This window comes from Trachemys scripta, chromosome 9, assembly GCF_013100865.1.
Source record: "Trachemys scripta elegans isolate TJP31775 chromosome 9, CAS_Tse_1.0, whole genome shotgun sequence".
In the NCBI taxonomy this organism is placed as follows: Eukaryota; Metazoa; Chordata; order Testudines; family Emydidae; genus Trachemys; species Trachemys scripta.
The window spans coordinates 15,694,221-15,715,020 of record NC_048306.1 but is presented as its reverse complement, the minus strand read 5'-3'; the positions used below and the strand labels follow the sequence as shown (position 1 = coordinate 15,715,020).

The window sequence follows — 20,800 nt, the reverse complement described above, 5'->3', positions numbered from 1 at the left end:
ATTCACTGTTCCCAAAAACTATTGCTTGAACCACTGAAATTCAACAACTGGACTCAACTTTTTCTTTTCACCCATCCCAAACTTCATGTGTAGTCAGCTTCCCAAGAAAATTTCTGATAGGAATCAGGAAATCATAATTGACCTTATACACTGTCATCAAGTAATGGGGATATTTAAATTGGGAGGTAGCTGCCGCTGTCCTTCACACACTGGCCTTTAGCTCTCTTCACTAATAGCTTTGGACATTTAATAATGTATTTTACAGCAAGGTCAGGTTAACAGGGGTTTTTATAGGCCAATATTTTACAGAGAATCGGTGAACCAAAAATTGTAATTATGCATGTGAAATAATCCCTTGAATAATTAGTGATGATTAACTGGCTATTATCATTTAGACAGGTTTCAGGAATTTGATATAAGAGGAGGCAGAAAGGAGATAGGTGCCAATTTTATGATAAGTAAATGTTTATATCTGTCATAAACCCAGATTTTTTTTAAACCGAACAGTAGAATCAACTGTAGCACTGATTACCATTTTATCAGTTGATGTCTATCACTTTTTTTGAACTTCATGAAAATGTATGGCTACACTGAGTATTCCTGGTAGCCCACTAATGAGTTTCAAACAGCTTGTTATCATACCAGTAAACCTATTGACAATATGCTAGCATAGATAATGAATGTTATCAGTGTTAAACAAAGAGGTGGTTATCTCACAGCTAAACATTTCACATAACATATACAAACATTTTTCTTTTTTCAAGGTAGTTTAGTACTTTAGACGATAACACAGTACTGCAATATATAATTCCCCCAATATCTCCGTGTAGCTTCCATAAACATTATTTAGATCTGTGTGCAAACATAGGGCCAAATTCTAGCATCACAAAGTCAATGGCAACATTCCCACTGACTTCTTAAGGAATTAGAGGCAGCCAAACGGAGAAGGACATACCCTATAATCTTCATAAGGAGAGGAAGTAAGAACTCTATCATATCCACACAATGTGGCTACTCTTTATTGATTGTGCCAAAGATACATGCCCCAGATCTCCCCTCCTCTCCCTATATCCATGCAGAGAAGGGCTCTTCCACATATTGGTCTTCCCCATCCTGCATGGATGTAGGGGACCCAGCCCCTCTTCTCCTCCCCCCCCCAAAAAATCCTCTCTTCCTTTTTTCAGAAACTGCAGGACTCCTTCTTGTATCCTTGTGTCCAGGGTTCCATGTGAGAGAGGTGGTGGGGAACTGGGCAGGCAAGGCGGAGGAGCAGGTGGCCTGGGGGATATATATTGTCACTTCTATGGTCCCCATTGATGTTAGGTAAAATAATAATAATATAGACCAATACTTCCTACCCACCCATTTGGCTAAGGATAGGATAGGATCTGGGTAGTTCACCACTTCTAAAAGTTTATAATCCGCAACTGCCACTTCATTCGCTAATTGTCAGATCTACGTAATTTGAGAAGCATATTGTGTGAGAGTAGTAAGATATAGAGAAATGAACAAGCTATTTATTACTACAAATTCAATTGCCATGAGACTCCAAATGCATCTGGTACAAATTCTTTAAGAAAGAAAAAATAAAATGAATAAATGCTGCACCTTTAATTAGAATAAAAGTCAAAATTGTTCTGTTCCATTTATTCCAGACATATCCATTACTTTTTACAGTGCAGAAGAAAAACTGTTTTGTACAGCTGGAGCTGATTAAAAGGAATTCACCTCATTCAGTTTAATAAAACTAGCCAATTTACAGAGAGTCAGGGTATTAAAATTTAGTGTACATGACAACTGTTCTCATTTTCAGAATGCAGCCTAACTCCTCCATTTGATTGGATTTCTTATTATAAGCTCTGAAAAGGTTAATGAATACCTTAACAAAGCAACTCAGGCTCTATAATTGGGAGTAGTAAGCAGATATGGTGATGGGCTCCTTTTTTAATGTGATTGTAATACAGTTTTGCATGTGTTATAAAAACAGCATAGTAAGAAGTGTAAAGAAAATAGGGTCTCCTAAGTTCATAGTTTGCAAATATGCTATAGAAATTGTTTCATTTGTTATCCGATGCAAACAACCAACAAATAAACTTGTGTGCTGTTATTTATACAACTGCAAAGGTGTACTTCAGAAGCAATTGTTTCTTTCCTATAAACAAAGGTAGACATTTTCTGTAAACAGAAACCAAACCATATAAAGTTTAAAACAATGTTCACTAAAATCCTCTTATATGAAGCCCAATTGTGCTTCTTGTTTATTCTGTGGAATGTCAAACTGCCTTCAAAGTCACTATTGACCCTCCGATAGAGATATTGTTCTTTTTTTTATGAGAACAAAATGTATGTAGATAATTGCCAAGAATGTTCTAAATAATACCTAGCGACTGTAATTCTGAGTCTGATTTTGCAACCATATAGAGAGGTTTGAGATGCACTCTTCCTTCTTCAAGCCTTCATAAATCTGAAAAATAGGTAAATCAGTGAACTGGTAGTATGACCTTTCCCTACCTTCAGAGCATAATACCATTGGATAAATGGAATGAAATGAGGGGCAACATTCTGACCTACTGAAAGAAAATGCAATACCCCTGACATCAGTGAAACTTCATCTGGGTACACCAGATCTGATTTTGGCCGCCTGAACATCTAAGGCCCCATTGCCTGAAAAGAGAACCATTCAGGAGCACCTCACCCTCCCCCCCCGCTCCGTCCACGCAAGCAGAGAGGTTGACCCATGTGGAATGTGTTGCAGGATTGCAGCCTAATGGTCATGGTGTGAATGTCTAATTCCCAACCAAAAATTATTTTCATAAAAGTCAGAAAGCAAATGTGCGTTACACTCCTCTTTATGCCATGTGACGCATATGAAATCAGTTTTTTGATGTATAATAGAATACTTGTCTAATATGTGGAAACCAGAAACTGGGATCATGACGGGAGAGGGGGAATGATGGAAGAAAATATGCAGGGCAGGCAGGTACAGATGGAACGTGGGCTTTAGATTGAACAAAATTGCAAAAGTGAAGACAAAGTGAAAGCTGAGCCTATTTTCTCAAACTTGGACACCTATGTTGGGTACTCAGTTGTACATTGGTGTGCTCAGGTTGGCATTAAGATGACTAAACTGTATATTTTGGGGGGGGGGGTCAGACAAACAATACCCCAATGTGAAATCAGTTTCTCCCTTATGTAGATGCCTAAATTTGACAATTGATGGGCCTTAGTATCAGAACAGTCATGGAAATGGCAGTAGTAATGGGCAGTAGTAATGGGCAGTATTCCTCAGTGATGAACTGCTGTTGAAGTTCTTTCTTGAACAAATAAGGACAAACCTGCTCTCTTTTTATGTTGCTGATCTTCTTACTGCATCAGTGTTGGAATATAAAATGGCATGTCAAATGTTTTCTGTGTAGGCCTTGTTATGTTAGTGATACCTACATAATTGGCAATAAGTAAAGTCAGTGGCTTCTAAAATTAGGAAGAGCTGGTTGCTAATAGGAATTTCTATTCAGCTGGAAATTCCAACCTAAAGAAATATCTTTTCTGCTTTGGAACAAAAAGCCAAAATTTCCCACAAAATAAAAATTAAAAAGAAAAAATCAATTTCATACCATCAAAATGTTTTGTTTTCATGCAGTGATTCAATTAATTCAGTGTGTGTGTGTGTGTGTGTGTGTGTGTGTAGATTTTTATATATATATAAAAAAATTAATTATATTATTGCATAAGTACAAATGTCCATATAATCAATATATGTATTTTAATATGCAAGTCTACACAATATGAATCAAAATACTATCCAAACAAAATATTTTGACACTATTGAAATTAAATGTTTTGACTTTCTCATGTTGAAAAATGTTGTTCAAATTAACTTGTTCCTGTAAAATATTTGTTTTGATGTAACTGCATTTTTCCATAGCAAATTGTTCCTTCTAATTGTTTTTGATCAGCTGTCTTGTAAGGTAACTGTGTCCAACACACATGGTATGATTAGCCATAAAAGTGTGTGATTGTGTGTGTGTTTGGTAAGGTAATGTTTGTCTTTTGTTTCATTGGCTAAGTGTGTCACACACTTTTCTATAGAACCATGTGGTAGAATTCTGGAATAAAGCAGAACTTTTCTGTCTTTCTTGCTTAGATTCAGTTCAGATCTTATTAAGTTAGTTGTTTCTTTTTTTTATCCACAGTCTTTAAAAAACAATTACTGTAGAGTAAACAGCAACACTTCAAGCATTCAGTTCTTACAATGAGCTGATAGTGTTAATGGCATTTACACTTGTAGGTTTAACTGCTGACCATTACCCTTTATTGTCTTTTCCACAGCATTTGGAAATGCAATGTTTTACTGCAATTTCCCAGATACGAACAAGGCACCAACAGCAGAGAATAAAGAAGCAGAAAGTACTCACATATCAGAAATGAATACACCAAAAGTATACACATTGCCCTTTTAAACCAGCTGTCTCATCCTGCATTAAGAAACCAGCCGTACTCGATGATCTGCTTCTTTCTCACTGAATACAGTAGTTTAAAGTATCTAGGTTGCATTAAAACTTTTCCAAATATCTTATGTTGCCAAAAGAATTTATAAAGCTCCCTCAGCCTGTGTAATTTTTCCTTAAGGATCTGTTCAACTGAACCTTGCACATATAAAAACATGTATTCCAGCAGTATAGTTGGATCCAAATGTATGATGAGTTAGTGATGGACAAACATCAAAGATTTTAATATTTCTGTTGGATTTAAAAAAGAATCCAGAACTCTAGTTGTTGCTCTACAGTGTATACAAACCACTGTGACCAAATTTTCAGTGGATCTCCTTAATTGTGTGTGTCATTTGGAGATGCATCTATTTGTGTATACGCAAATAGATACTTGTGCAAGCTAATCAGGTAATTTTGTGCCTAAGTACCTGATTTATGCACAAACACATGTTCTTGTACTCATAAATATTGTGAACATGTAAAAAAGAGCAAAAACAATTGGTGACTCAAGTCTGCAAAATTGGGCTTGAAAACAGGCTTTCTCATAAGGCTTTTAAGAACTTTTGATCCCGTTCATGGCCACAAATACTGTCAAAGCAGTCTTTCCAACATTAATTTGGCATTTATATCTATAGTTGCAGATGGGGGAAATTAAAATTACCTGAATGTTCCAAGAGAAGAAAAATTAGTTCCACTCAAGTTTACAGTTGTAAATAGGGGAATATATGCAGCAGGCTCTTGTTTCTCCCATACATGCTTGCCCCCAGCGATTCAGTAACTATAAAGGGAATTTTTCAAAGTCAAAAGGACATTTGGGTGCCATATTCCCTTTTGAACCTTAAGCAACTTCCCATGATGTATATTATTCTTACTAACCCATTCAATTCTAACTTCTCTCAATGGAAATTTTATATCCTTCGTTATTTGTTTCCACTGGAGCCCACAAAGTGCCAAGGCTGTGCAAAGAGGAAAGAAGGCATGGTCTCTGCCTGAAGGAACTTACAATCTTAGAAACAAAAGCAGAAGATACCGCCTGAGAATTATGATTTTCAAAGAGCTCTGTAGCCCACAGGAAATTCGTATGCTAACCAAATCATATGACTTCAAATATAAGAGAACTTAGTCTTTTACTGTGAGGTAGATTGGACCCAATAAAAGTGACACAGGTCCTTTAGCTCATTCATATCTTGTGTTTGCTCTCTCTCTCCCACCCCCCCCCCATTCCCCAAACAATTTCCAGACATTTCAGTACAGTATATAGATGTATATTTCTAAAGGCAGATCCTATGCTGGTGTTATAGCTCTATTATAGTCAATGGAGCTATAACAATTTACATCAGCTGAGGACCCCATTCCCTATGTCTTTGCTTAGTCTAGCCACATAGAGAAACTGCAAAAATCAAGATGAGCAAGTGTAAGTCAAACATTCTTGAATGGATCCCTTAGGTTACAAAATATAAATCTGTTTGAATCCAAATAATTTTGCATTCCTGTTCTAACGTCCCTTTTTTTCCTTTTCTTTTTTTAAACCATTCTAAACAACAATGCAAGCACTTCATAGTAACAAGATGTATGGCAGGAACATGCTGAATGAAGAAACAAGCAGCTGCATCAATTGCCTTGCACCAGTTTTAGGATTATAATGGGAACTACCACTTTATGATGATGAAAACACATCACAGAAGGAGCTAAATTTCTTGTATTCCCTCTTAAAAAGTAGTGCTCTATTTTTTTTCCATGACAGTATAATCTCACAGACAACACAAAGAACCCAGCCATTTGGTAGAATAATTGTTCATCTCAAAATTATGTTTAGCCTTCTCTCTTTTTTTTTTATTTGGCATTGTGTAATGGAAAAAACATAAATATTCTTTTCAGTAAATAGACTCTCAAATAAACGACCATCGATTCCTCAAAACTTTTAGATTACAAGCCAAAAATTTGAATATGAATGACTGTATATACTCGATCATAAGCCAGTTCGTTTATAAGCTGACCCCCACAAGGTGGATGAGTAAAAATGGAAAAAAATTTATAACCCGTTCATAAGCCGACCCTATAATTCAGGGGTCAGCAAACTTTGGCTCCTGGGCCATCAGGATAAGCCACTGGTGGGCCGAGATGGTCTGTTTACCTCAAGCGTTCGCAGGCACGGAGGTAAACCTAAGTAAACAAAATGTCCCAGTGTGCCAGCTGCTTACCCTAACGGGCCAGGACAGCAACTGGTGGGGAAAGTTTGGGGAGGGGGAGAAGCTGGGAGTCAGGGGAGTAACTCCTGTGACCACCCCCCACATGACCCCACTGCTAGCCCAGGACCCCCACACTCTCCCCATTCCATCCCTTTCCACCTTAACTGGGAAGGATGCCTCTGGCCTGGCTGGAGCTGCTCCGGCAGGCTGGGCAGCGCGGCCGCAGCCTGCTCCAGCGGGCCAGATCGGGTGGCTTGGTCGCAGCATGTTCCAGCGGGCTGGGCAGGGCGGCACGGCCACAGCGTGCTCTGGGGGGTGGGCAGCACAGCCAAGGCCTGCTCTGGGGGGCGGAGCCGAGCGGCACGGCTGCAGTATGCCAGCCCTGGAGCTGGAGCTGCAGCTGCTTCCGAGGCTGGCGGGAGAGCAGCGTGGGCAGCAGCGGAGACACTCTGGCCCCACCTCTTCCCTTCTGGCTGTGCTGCCTCTCCTTGCTCCCTCTGTTGGCGGGAGGGGCGGTGTCCCACCTCTCCCTCTCTATACCCATTCATAAGCCGACCCTCTTCTCTGGTGCTTCCCTTTTTTACTAAAAAAATTCGGCTTATGAACGAGTATATATATGCTGCACTTCTGAACTGCACTCATTAAATCACCAGCAGTAAGAATGCCTTGTTTTTGTCAAGGTGGGTGGTAGTAACATGTAGCATGATTGACTTTATTAGCCCATCTATTGATGTGCAGATTCACTTAAGATAATAATGGAGACATCTTTCTATAATAATGAAAACACCCAGCAGAAGGATGTATTTTATTAATTACTTTACATTTCTTGGTATATATTTACCAAAAGAAAACTCTCTGTAGATAGAGCATCTGTTTTTGAGGAGACCTTTTACTTCGTTATTTGTTCAGTTGGTTGATTAAAATGCAAAAAGTCAGTCAAGTGATTGACTTGCATGAGGTTTCGCCCATCAAATCAGGGTCTTCTTCCTAATTAGACAAGCTTAAGAACCTAGTGATCCCATTAAACCATCCTGGCTCAAAACATCTCAGCTAATATAAGCTAACAGCACCCCACTTTGCCACACACTCAATTATTTCTGTTCATAAGGAGAATTTAACAATACTGCATACAATAGTTGTCCCTTTTTTCTTTTTATTAGACATTTAGCTAACCTCTTACCATATAATCCAGTTTCTGTTTTTTGCACTCATGCCTACTAGAGGTGATATAGCACAGCAGTAGCAAAAAAAGATCATTAAATGTAATGGAAAGTTAATGGGAAGAGACTCTTGGTAGTACTAGGCAGGTTTATGTAGAGGGATTACAATAACCAATATTTCTATTAGAGTTCTGTTATGATCTCTTTCTGAGCACAACTGTGCTCCAAAAGTGGGGATGGCGTGCTCTATTGAAAAATTACTATAATAGAGAAGCAGTGTAATTTTGAATTATTACAGTAATGTTTCAATACTTCTTAAAATAATGCCCCTGCAAAGGTTCAAGATAACTCTGCTTTGTATTTAGAAGAGTATATATCAATTGCTTTCTAAAATAACAGATAAACAAAATCTGATATCTGCTGTTATTTACAGCTGCCCTAAGAGTTAGGAGGGAATTGAAAGGTAGCGTTACAATGGTGGCATTTGGGAATAAGATAACATAGTATATATATTCCACCAGTGTCTGTGCACATGCTGTCTGTAGACAAAGTGTGGTGGTTTGACCTCCTAAAACTAGTTACTGGTCTATTCATTTACTGGTACCTCATTCACTTTTACCTGTACCTAAGTCTCCCATCTGAGTAATAAATAAATAAGTACATTTAACTTTCAGTGCATTCTTCTTCAGGTACATTAAGTAACCTCTGGTTTGAAACCTTTCATGCTAGATTGGCCTTGTCTATGTAATAAGGATTAACACTCTAGGAGCACTTCCCTAACTGACCAGGGTAGTGAACTGAAAGCCATGGCACACTCTATCTATTGCATTTAGGGATGTATGAAGTCATTTTGTCTAGTATCAGACCCACTTGAACACTGTGGGTTGGAACATGCATCCAAAACATTATCAGGTTTGTATTCTGGTTTAGAGAGGCTGTGGATGAGAAAACCACAGTGGTAGCAGAGAGGGGGGGGAAATCTTTTAGAATAGGGTTAAAATGGAGCAGAGAAAGAGGCAGAATGGGAAACAAATATAAAAAGATTTCTATGCAGTGAGAGAGAAAATCTTGTGAAAAAATAGTCTGTATACAAGGAGTCTTTCTTTTGTGCTAAGTTTTTTAGTGGATTCGTCATATGCTTAGGTCACTGACACAATACAGGCCAAATCTAGCTTTAATGACATTCTTCCATTCCTAGTGCATTGCAAAGGTCAATTTACTAGTTTTGGGGGGAGAAGGATTACTAGCCCTAATACATAGTACAAGCTTCCCTCCAGATAGAAAGATGTTTAAACTCCAATTGCTCTTGAGGGGCAAAATATGTCTAAATGGCAGGGGCAAAAGTTTGTGAACTCAAACCCAAAGGTTCATAACCCCTTCCCACTCCTCCCAAAAAAGTGAAAGCCACCAAGTTTGGGGTGTGTATGTGGAGGGGGCGGGAACCCAGCAGGGGGCAAACCTTTGAAGGTTTGGTTCAGGTAAGCACAAGTCTAGATGCTCATCTGAAGATGCTGAAACTCTTTGACTGCAAAATTGAACTAGAAGCTGTGTGGCGTCTAGGAGCAGAGGCACATGAACACAAAAATTATGGTGTTAATGAGATGCCTGAAGGAAAATATTAATTGTTTAACATGCTTTAACTCAAGAAATTTAAGTGACCCACAAACCTCAATGGAAACAACTGAATGAGAAACAATTTGTAGAGAAGGTTGTGATGAAGGCACCTAGAAACTGACTTCTGGATTCATCTCAACAAATTTTTTGTCCTGGATGTGATAGGCCTATGATCATTGGGAAATTGAGATGTTATTAGATGTCTCAGCAGCCTGTGATGCTATTGACCACAAGCATTATAGATGACATTTTTTGTGCTGCAGCCAACATGGGGGGATTCTTTATTAGACTCTCCTGTAACAGATAAAGAGGAACTGATAACAGAACTAAAAATGAATTGTAGTTTAGGTACAAGTGATCATGATTTGATCACATTTATAACATGCTAGTAGAATAATGTCCAGACCAGTCTTATATATACTTGATGCTATAATAGAGCCAATTTCACAAACTGAAAACAATTATGAGACGAATCAGCTGGGAAGAAGAACTTAATCAGAAAAAATGTGAATGATGAATGGTAATAATTTAAGAACACTTTATTAGATGCCCAAAAAGCCACAATCAAGGAAGAAGACTGTGCTAGTTTAAAAACTGACCTGGTTTAGAAGGGAAATGAAGGTAGCTGTAAAAAATTATGTGCAACAATTGGAAGAAAGGGGAGGTTGATAGTAATGAATATAAATCAGAATCTATGAATTGTATAAAATTAATAAGAGAAGCAAATGGACACAAGGAGAATCTATTGTCAGCAATGTTAAGGGCAATAAGGAATTATTTAAATATATTAGGAACAAAAAGAATCCTGACAATGGTATAGGTCATTACTTAGATGAAAATAGTAGAATTATCAATGATAATACAGAAAAGGCAGAAGTGTTCAATAAATATTTCTGTTCTGTATTTGAGGAAAAACAGATTCCACCTGTATCTCTGGATAATGTTAAATGGAAGCTACTAAAGTTAGATATTTTTAAATGAGCAGGTCCAGATAACTTGCATCTAGGAGTTTTAAAAGAGATGTCTGAGGAGGTCACTGGACCATTAATGTTGATTTTCAATAAGTCTTGGAATACAGGGGAAGTTCCAGAAGACTGAAATAAAGCTAATGTTTATAATAAAGCTTATACGGGACTTGATTAATAAAAGAAAAAGGAGAATAATGTAATTACTGCAAATCAACATGGATTTATGGAAAATGGATACTGCAAACTAACCTGATATTTTTTTGATGAGATTACATGTTTGGTTGATAAAGGTAATAGTATCCACATAATATACTTAGACTTCTATAAGGTATTTGACTTCGTGCTGCATGAAATTTTGATTGAAAAAACTAGAACAATATAAAATTAACATGGTGCACATTAAATGGATTAAAAACTGGCTAACTGATAGGTCTCAAAATATAATTGTAAATGGAGATTCATCATCGAACGAGTGTGTTCTCAGTGGGGCCCATAGGAATAGTTTCTTGGCCCTATGCTATTTATTTATTAAAGACCTGGAAGAAATCATAAAATCATCACTGGTAAAGTCTGTAGATTACACAAAAATTGGAGTAATAAGTAATGAAGAGGACAGGTCAGTGATTCAGAGCGATCTGGATCGCTTGGTAAACTGGGCACGAATAAACAATATGTATTTTACTATGGATAATGGTAAATGTATACTTCTGGGAACCCATAATTACAGGCTGAGGGATTCTATCCTGGGAAGCAATGACTCTGAAAAAGATTTGGAGGGGTGGGTAGACAAACAGCTGAACATAAACAGGCAATGTGATGCTGTGGTTAAAAGAGCTAATGCGATCCTGGAATACATAAACGGGATTCTTAGGTAGGAGTAGAGTGGTTATTTTACTTCTGTATTTGGCACTGGTTCAGCAAAGAGCCACGAGAACAATTAAGGGATTAGAAAATATGCCTTATAGTGATACTCAAGGAGCCCAATCTGTTTATCTTAATGATGAAAAGTTTAAAGGGTGACCAACTACATCCTATAAGTACTTACATGGGGAAGCAAATATTTTATAACAGAGGGCTCAAATCTAGCAGACAAAGGTATGACAAGATCCAGTGCCTGGAAGTTGACGCTTTATAAATTTATACTAGTGCTGGGTGAAATTTTTTTGCCTGAAATTTTTTTTGGTGAAAAATGCAGTTTTGACAAAACTGACATGTTTTGTAAATTCATGTCATTTTGACTGAATTGTTTTCCTTTGGAAAACAAGAAACCTGAAAAAATTTAAACATTTTGTTCCAACTTTTTCTAAATGAAACACTTCCATTTTTAGGTTCAAAATGAATTTTTTGTTTCAAAACTTCATTAAATTTTATTTTAAAAAACAATAAACCCTTTTAAATGGTCAGAATTGAAACAAACCATGTTGATGTCAAAATGAAATGGGTTTTTTGGACTGAAATCAATTATTTCTTTACTTACCTTTACAATTTTCTGCAAATTTTTGGGGAAAAAATCAGTTTCAGTTTGACCTGAAACATTTTTTTTTTTGCTTTGTATTAAATTGCCAGTGAACTGAAAAATTTGTTATTAATACAGGTGTACTTTTTAACAGTGAGAGTAATTAATCTTTGGGGTAGCTTACTGAGTAATGTATTAGATTCTCCATTACTGGAAGCTTTAAATTAAGATTGGATTGGGGTGGAGTGGGAGGTTGTTTATATAAACTGTGGTTCAAATAGGTATTAATTCATGCTGGAAGTCAGACTTGGTTATCACAACACAGTCCCTTTTGGTTTATAATCTATGAGGTGTCCTTTTCATCAGAACTTTGCTCTCCAGTTGCCTTGCATTACCAATGCCTAAATATGAGATATAGTCTTTTAGAGTGAGATGGCTGAGGCTCACTGGATAAAACAGAGGTGATAGTGGTTGGAAGAGTGAAGGAATTAGAAAGAGGTACATGGATTGTGACTGTTTTATCTGCTGGAGTTCTCAAGCTCTTTGGAAAGAATATTCATAGTCTTGGGCTTTTTTAGGAGCAATGTCTGTTCTTGGATTTCCAGGTGGCAAGTGTTGTTTATGCTTCTGTTTGCGGTTTTCTGAGAGGTTGCACTTTTCCTTGCTATTGCAAATCACACTAGTCATCCAAGCCTTTTTCACCTTCAGCTTGAGCTGCCGTAATGTATTTCACTGTGTAGCCACTCGGAAGCTTTAAATTTTGTAGAATGCAGCAGACCTTGATTAGTACATGGTTGACAGGAAGACATTATACCACACATCCGTGAACTGTACTGGCTTTTCATCTGACTTGGGGTACAATTCAAAGGGTCTATACTCTGAAGTTCTGCAGCAGGGCCTGGCTTATCTCTAACCCCATGTACCAATGTTTTTGGTCTTAGATTTGCTGAGATTTTTAGATACAGCCTCCCCTGGACAATAAATCAGTGGAGGGTTCTCAGCTGTGAAAAGTGTCCCTTTGTCAGTTCACCTGAGCGTGAATGCACTGACTGTCAAAAGATCATACCATATCATACAGCATTTTAATCAAGCATCTGTTTGACAGATGATTATCTCTGGATATGTGTTTCTTATTCTGGTTTGGGACGAAACAGGAAGTGAGCATGTTTGTGCTGTCAGTTGTGGGAACTCATCTTTGCTGTCAGTTGTGGGAACTCATCTTTGCTCTCACACGTTTATATTTTCAAGGAAAGAAATAGGGTGTATGTGTGTGTGAGATTCTCAGATTTCACTGGCTTTTCCAAATTTCAAGAACATTATTTTTACCATAACACTCGTCAGCATTACTGCAATACCGGAAGACATTGCTTTTCAAATCAGAATTAAAATATTCTATTATGCATTGTTCTACCAGGTTTGAAGGTACCTTTTGATGGTTATATTTCTTTCACAGGTACAGGTTAGTGTCTGACAGGACCCATTTGGTGGAATGTGTTCTCTAGAGACGATCAGAACAGAATTGAGTTCCCTAAAACCATTGTTTAGAGAACTATATTCCATTCTGATCATTTTTCTTAAGGTGTAATAATATGATTGATGTTTCATACTTTTTACACTCACATTGAAAAAAGGAGTCTGGTCACTATTATTTATTGATTTTACTTATATTTTGCTAGCACCCAAAATCCATGACAGATATTCACACCACCTTGTGATAGATGCTGTACAAACATAGAGGCAGACATGGTCCCTGCCATGAAGAACATATGTCCCATTGAATCTGGGACTACAGGTCCCCAGGCAGCACTCAGGCCACAACTGCCACCCAGCAGCTCACCTGAATAATTAGGAAAGGGTCAAGGGAACTAGCTAGCAGAGGGCCTTCCTCCCCCAACCCCCCCCCCCCCGCCCCCGATTGGCTAAGGAGTACTATATAAACCAGGAAGTAACAAGAGGAAGTTGTCTGAACGAGTAGAGGAATCTTTGGTTAGCTACAACTATGGATCCCTTCTGCTTACCTAACTCCTAAGACCTGCATTCCTGCCTGCTCCTGATTCCAGACCCCCATCTACTCCCAGTTCCTGCTGTCCTGCCCTAATCTAGGCCCCTGCTCCTCCACCTTACCTCTGATGCTGGCTCTGGCATCTGACTTTGTCTTCAACTCGGATCTTTGGCTTGGTACCTGGCATCTCCGGCTCAGACCCCAGTTTGGCACCTGATTCCATCTCTGTCTCTGACCTTCAGCATGGTGCCTGATCCTGTCTTTGTTTTTGACCCTGTGCTCCAACCATGAGACACGACTCCTGCTCCAACCATTAGGCATGACCACCCACACACTGGTCATTGCACGCTGTCTATAGACAACACACTGCAGATTTTAGTATAGCAATCATTAGGCAGGGACTGGGGAGGGAGGACAAGCATAACTAAAGGTAACAATTACAGCCTTCTGGAAAGTCCAATTTAATTTCTGCAAAAAGAATCCTTGAATGATACAATTTTGTTGATACTATGAATGTTTGGTAAGAAGATGAGCAATTGGAAGTTGGATGAAAAAAAGATAGGTCAGTATAAGGACAAGTTATTTCAATAGAGTGATCTGGGTTACTTAGTAAGATGGGCTCATTTGAACAACATGCATTTTAACAAAGTCAAAGGCAGGGTTATACATCAAAGAATAAAGAAGGTAGGTCACACTAACAGGATGTGGGACAACATTCAATGACTCTGAAAAGGACTTAAGGATCATTATGGAAAACACCTGAACATGATCTCTCAGTGTGGCATGGTGGCTAAAAGAGCTCACTCCATCTTTGGACATGTAAGTGAGAAACTATTGAGTAGAAGTTAGGAGGTGGTATCACTTCTGTATATGATATCAGTAAGGTAATTACTGTGTCCAGTTGTGATGTCCAGATTCTTGAAAGGATGCACAAGAATTGGAAGAAGGTTCATAAAAGTTGAATGACCTGAGGTCGAGAGAGCCTTATGACCTGCTTTATGATGAGAGACTAAGGAAGTGCAATCTCTTCAGTTTATCCAAGGGAAGGTTAAAAGGTGACTTGATCATGGTCTATAATTACCTACATGGGGAGAAAGATCTGTTGCTAGAAGAACTCTAGACTAGCAAACAAAAGCATAACAAGATCCAATGACTGGAAGGTGTAGCTAGACAAATTCAGACTAGAAAACTAGATATAAGTTGCCAATTTTTAACAGAGAGGGTAATTAATCATTAGAACAATTTACATAGGTATGCAGTAGATTCTGTTTCAGAATAAAGGGACACAAATCAGACGTCAAGAATCATCACATTCAAAAACCAGTCTGAGAACTTTTCAACCTCCCTGGTAACTCAATTACAGACATAAAAGTAGCAATTACTCAACAAAAGAACTTCAAAAACAGACTCCAATGAGAAACTGCAGAACTGGAATTAGGCTTGAATAAAGCCTGGGAGTGGATGAGTCATTATACAAACTAAAAACTATTTCCCCATGCTAATTTCCCCCCTACTGTTACTCACACCTTTTTGTCAACCATTTGAAATGGGCCATCCTGATTATCACTACAAACGTTTTTTTTTCTCCTGCTGATAATAGCCCACATTAATCAATTAGTCTCATTAGAGTTGGTATGGCAACCCCCATTTTTTCATGTTCTCTCTGAGTGTGTGTGTGTGTGTATATATATATATATATATATATATATATATATATATATATATATATATCTTCCTACTGTATTTTCCACCGCATGCATCTGATGAAGTGGGCTTTAGCCCACAAAAGCTTATGCTCAAATAAATTTGTTAGTCTCTAAGGTGCCACAGGTACTCCTTGTTCTTTCAGTAGATTCTGTGTCACCTGATGTCTTTAAATCAAGTATAAATGTCTTTCTAAAAGATATTCTGTGGCTCGCCAGAAGTTATAATATTGATGCATGTATTACTTGCACATGTTATGCAGCAGGTCAGATTAGATGGCATAATGGTCCCTTCTCCTCTTAAAATCATGTACTTATGAAGTAAATGATTAAATATAGTGAGCTGTATAAGATCCCAAGAGAAAGATTGTAGAACACATTAAAAAATACAATGTTGCCATAATCCAGGATATTCTTAAGGAAACTAGAAAGATATAAGAGACAGCAAATGGTGCATCTCTTCCAGAAGGATACACATGATAGAACAGTAATGATAGACTGATATGGCATCTTTAGCAGAACAGAAGAATTTCACTGACAGGTCCATAAGAATGCACAACCTGTACTGAACACCTTGTAACATCAAAATCAAAACAGAAAACGTTTCTCCATGTAAATTATTACCGAGGCATTTTGAAATATTGCCAAGAGTTCTAAATGTCAGTAGCTGGAGTACCTTGTCATTCTCATTATATCTTCTTCTAAATAGTATCTAGAAAGTGGTATAATCACAATTATTTTGCCTACTTACATTGTAATTATGTTTGCAATATTGACAAATCATGCTACTTTGTCATAAGTACTTTAAATAATTATAGTGCTTGTCGGATATCTCTAAATCAGATTATTTCATGCAAAAGAAAACTTTTTATCTATATCTGAATCACATTATATGTTGTCCTTGACATGATATCACATCACTTTTGTTGACAGATGATAACATTACAAATAAAGAAGCCCATTTTACCAGAGGATTATGGCTGTCATGGTATGGGAGATTTAGTGTCATTCAGCAACTGATCGCAACATTCTTTGTGTAAGTTTGGGGAGCTAGGGATAGGCTGGATGACAGGGCTATCACAAAGAGTTTACATCTTGTAGCAGTTTAATACAAATGGACACACAGGTTTTTCTCATTTTAAAATTCTGTATTTGAGATTCTGAGCTACCATTTGAATCATGAGACTCATGTCTGTGATAGACACATTACATTTTGTCCCCTTCTGGTTCTTAAACAAGCTTATAAGATGAAGCAAACATTTGTCACTTCTTGTCAGCTCCATGATAGTAATGTGATGCTTCTTCTTAAACTTGAAATATGTCTTTCTTGCTGATAAGTTGCACAGCTTTCCTGTCTAAATCAAGGTTATTCAAAGTTTATAATCCCCCACTATCATTTTGATTGATAGAATATTTAAAACTTTTTTTAAAATGGACTCTCACGACAGAAGAAAACATTTGTTTTGAGACCTTTTTGAACCTTTGTGAGGTGATGTATGTACTCTTGTGTGGTTAAGCTAATCAAAGCATGGTCTTTGGGGACAGTAGGACCAATGAATAAAATGTATAAAAATCTGTTTGCAGTTTCTAATGCAGAAATGCTTGGATATTTTACATTTGCATTTTATCTCAGTGGGAAAAAGAGGCATAATTTATTGAGGAAATTTTGTCTGCAGCTCTCGATTGCTCCCGTTTATAGTTAGCACACTACAAGCCAAGTGTGTCATGGAATTATTAAAATGAAGCCTAGAAATAATTTAAGAGAAATTATTTACAAAGTATGCTTCATAATAAGCAAAATGTGAAAATCTTTCAGAAAATATGGCTGCAGTGTCAGCTCGAGGAAAAGATTTTCCATTCATTCTACTAAGCTCATTTAAAGAAATCAGAATTCTCCAAATAGTGTACCTGTTATTCTAGATAGTTGTTTAAGAAGATACAAAAAAAAATCATAGAAAACATGATGTAAATAAAAATAATTCTGTTTAATGCCTTACTTGTATGCTGTTACTTGTATGCTGTATTTTTCTTCCCTTAGTATTTATCATTAAATATACTTCCATGAGAAGATAAGAGTTCCTTATGAGTTTATATAGATTTCTGCCACATATTCCCAACCTTAAATCATAATCCTTTGGTGATACCATAGCTAGTTACCATAGATAATTATGAGATCAGATGGTAAATAAGCAGCTGGTGAACTTCTAATTCAATTTTAAAGTAAATTTCCCTGGTAAAAGAGAAGAAAACCGATTACATGAGCATAATTATTAAAAACAGGACTTTACAATGATAGCTATCGACAGCTACCAACCCGTGCAGTTGATCCTTGTTAAAAAATAGTTGATTTAGAGCCAGATTTTACCACTCTTACTAATATGAGTTATAGTATTTTGTTGTGGAAGTAATCCCATAGATATCAAAGGGACTACTCATCATGGGTAGGATAACAGAATCTGGCAATTAATGACATGTAATTTTCAGTTTCAAGTGTGTATTAACAAATATAAAATTATACTGTGGTATAAAGTCCTAGCATTTTAGGTAGCATATCCTGAAAGGATGTCATAAATTTCTGTGGGCTAGATTGTACTTTAGCCAATAGCTTTGTGTAAAGGGAACCATGTAGCTGTGCTGCCCTAGAAGGAGCCTGGGAAATCAGTTATGACCTTCACTGCTCTCTCTTGCTCTCAGGGAAAAGCAGTCTGCTACTGACCTTTTTTACCAAGAGCAGATGACTGCCTCTCAAGCCATCTCAACCCTTTTCTGATGGAAGTGGATATACCTTGAAATACTACTACAGCTATCATGTGGAAATCACACAGAAGAGTCCCCACATAGCCATGGAGGGGCGGGACACAATCTGGCCTCTATTGATTACAGCAACAACAATAAAAGGAGGGGGGGGGGGAAATGTTATCTCCATTGTGTTGGATGTTTACAAAAGGGAACAAAGCACATGTAATTATCAAAAATATCAACTAGGGGTGTGTTTTTTCCTGGTTTAGGTAAATGGGTTTTGTTTGGTTGGGTTTTTTTTTTTGTCTTGTTTTGTTTTTGTTTTTGTTTTGTTGTTTGATAATCATCTCAGACAGTACCAAAGACATCAAAGAGCAGGAATAGTAGTATTCTGGGCAAGGATTATTTCTGAGGTATTAAAAAAAATTACAAACATATATCTCTTTTAACCCAATAATTAGTTTTATAAAGGAAAGATATGTGAAGCAAAATTTCTGCTTTTTTCCTTGATAAATCCCACTGAATATGGAATTTTGCTGGATTACCATCATGGGAAATGATGGTAATAGTAATCATCAGAGATACAATACACTCACTCCAGGAATGGCCAACTGTGGCCAATTGCTCAGCATGTTGCTACATATCTTTATTTTCTTCTCTTTTACTTCAAACAGTTTTGTGCATCATTTGTTAGACTGTCAGATCACTCTCACTGGTTTCAAATACTATGTGGTGCAGGTTCATATTGTATGCATGCGTGTGGGTGATATGGATGATAATTGATGTTAAAAACAATCAAGATATTAGTGGAGACTAAGCAATATATCATAGGTAGTTCAGTTAGGAATACGGAACCTTCTTAACTAAATCTCTTTAAAATGTGCGTCAACGTTTACTAGAGAAATCTATGGTTTCAGGTTAAATATTAGATATAATTTAGGATTCTTTCAATGAATGAAGGGATAATATTAAATATGCTACCTTTTTGTCCATAATTAAGGTGTAATTTGTAGATGAACAATGGCTGCTTTATTTAACACTGCATTATCAAATTATAGTGTCTTTTTAGGCAATTAATGAACTCAAAATAAATATTTGTACTGCATTGTTTAATGTTCTAAAGGATGGTTTTTGACTATGGCTGATAATTTTTGTTGTTGTTAAAACAACAAAAGGAAATCTTCTAAATGAGCTTGCTGAAACCTTCTGTAAGTAATGAGTTTATATCACAAGCTTCATTTTCTCCATAAAGGATTATTAACATTGTCCCAAAGTGCTGTCTCTTCTGAAATTCGGAAGAATGGTCTTTCCCAGCAGTATAAAAGCATGTGATGGATGTAATTTATTACTGTGCACTCATAAGCTACATCTACAGTACTATGTAGCTATACGCTGCATCCACCCTGCTGTGTGTGGCTGTGTGTGTCTCTGCTGTGTGTGGCTGTGTGTGTCAGCGAAAGGCTCTGGAAGAGGGGAGGCAGCGTGGAAAGGCTGAGCTTCCCCACCTTCCCAGAGACTTTCCCTGCTGCCAGTGTCTTTCCCTGCAGTGGAAAGGAATTCCAGCGGCAGAGAACTGTGACAGCATTTCCCCACTGCCAAAGGCTTTCCCTGCGGTGGGGAGCTGGCGGCCTTTCTCGGCAGAAGAGAAGGGCTCCCGCAGCAGGACACTACATTGCTAAAAATAGCAATGGGCACAGCTTGGGCCAGTAGAGAACATGTTGGGTATGTACTCTGGGTACATATCCACATCCTTTAGATGCATCTTCACTCTTCTGGCTTAATTCATGCCTGACCCTCTACACTGCTATTCCCACCCGTGCTAGTGGCTATGTGTGTATGTAGACTGCACACCACAGAAAGAATCCTGCAGTGTAGGCACACTCATAGGATACTTTATCATGAGTTACAAGTTTGTTAAACTACTTGGGGTTTATTTGTAAAACTATATCTGTATTGAACATATATTGAATGAGGTGATTCCGTTTCTATTAGGAGCAGCTACTATAACTGTGTACTAGTTCATTATTTCAGCAGAATCTTGTGCTGAATTGTCTCTCTTTTTGTGAAGGTGCATTGGTCCTAGTTTACCAAGGGTGAAATTCCCTTCAGTCACAACCAGAGTCATCAAATTTACAGAGATGAAGTGGGAATGGGTGGGGTAAAATCAAATACCCAACCTAGGAAAATGGTGCAGGGTTGCAACCCAGACACCCCCACCACCCCTGTTGTTATAATAACATATACAGCTATGCCCCTGTGGCTGAGGTTCCATGCTATGGAATATAACAGACACAGCTGTTAATAATCCTGAACCCTCTCCCTGGCCTTCTGTCTGATGAAATGTCAGCTCTGTGTGTGAGATGCCTACAAACACTCTTACTGTGGACTAAAGTGCTCAAGAGAGACTAGTGTAGGCCTTCTGCACAGGTTGAATTTCACCCCATTTGGCACAAGTAATAGATATTTTAATTTGATGTTA

The 20,800-nt window shown here is 37.6% G+C and overlaps 1 protein-coding gene across 1 annotated transcript in view; it reads left to right on the top strand.

Moving 5' to 3' along the window:
* Positions 1-20,800, top strand: part of TENM1 (teneurin transmembrane protein 1) — a 778,425-nt gene that overhangs the window by 38,203 nt on the left and 719,422 nt on the right. The gene's annotated exons all lie outside the window — the stretch shown is intronic.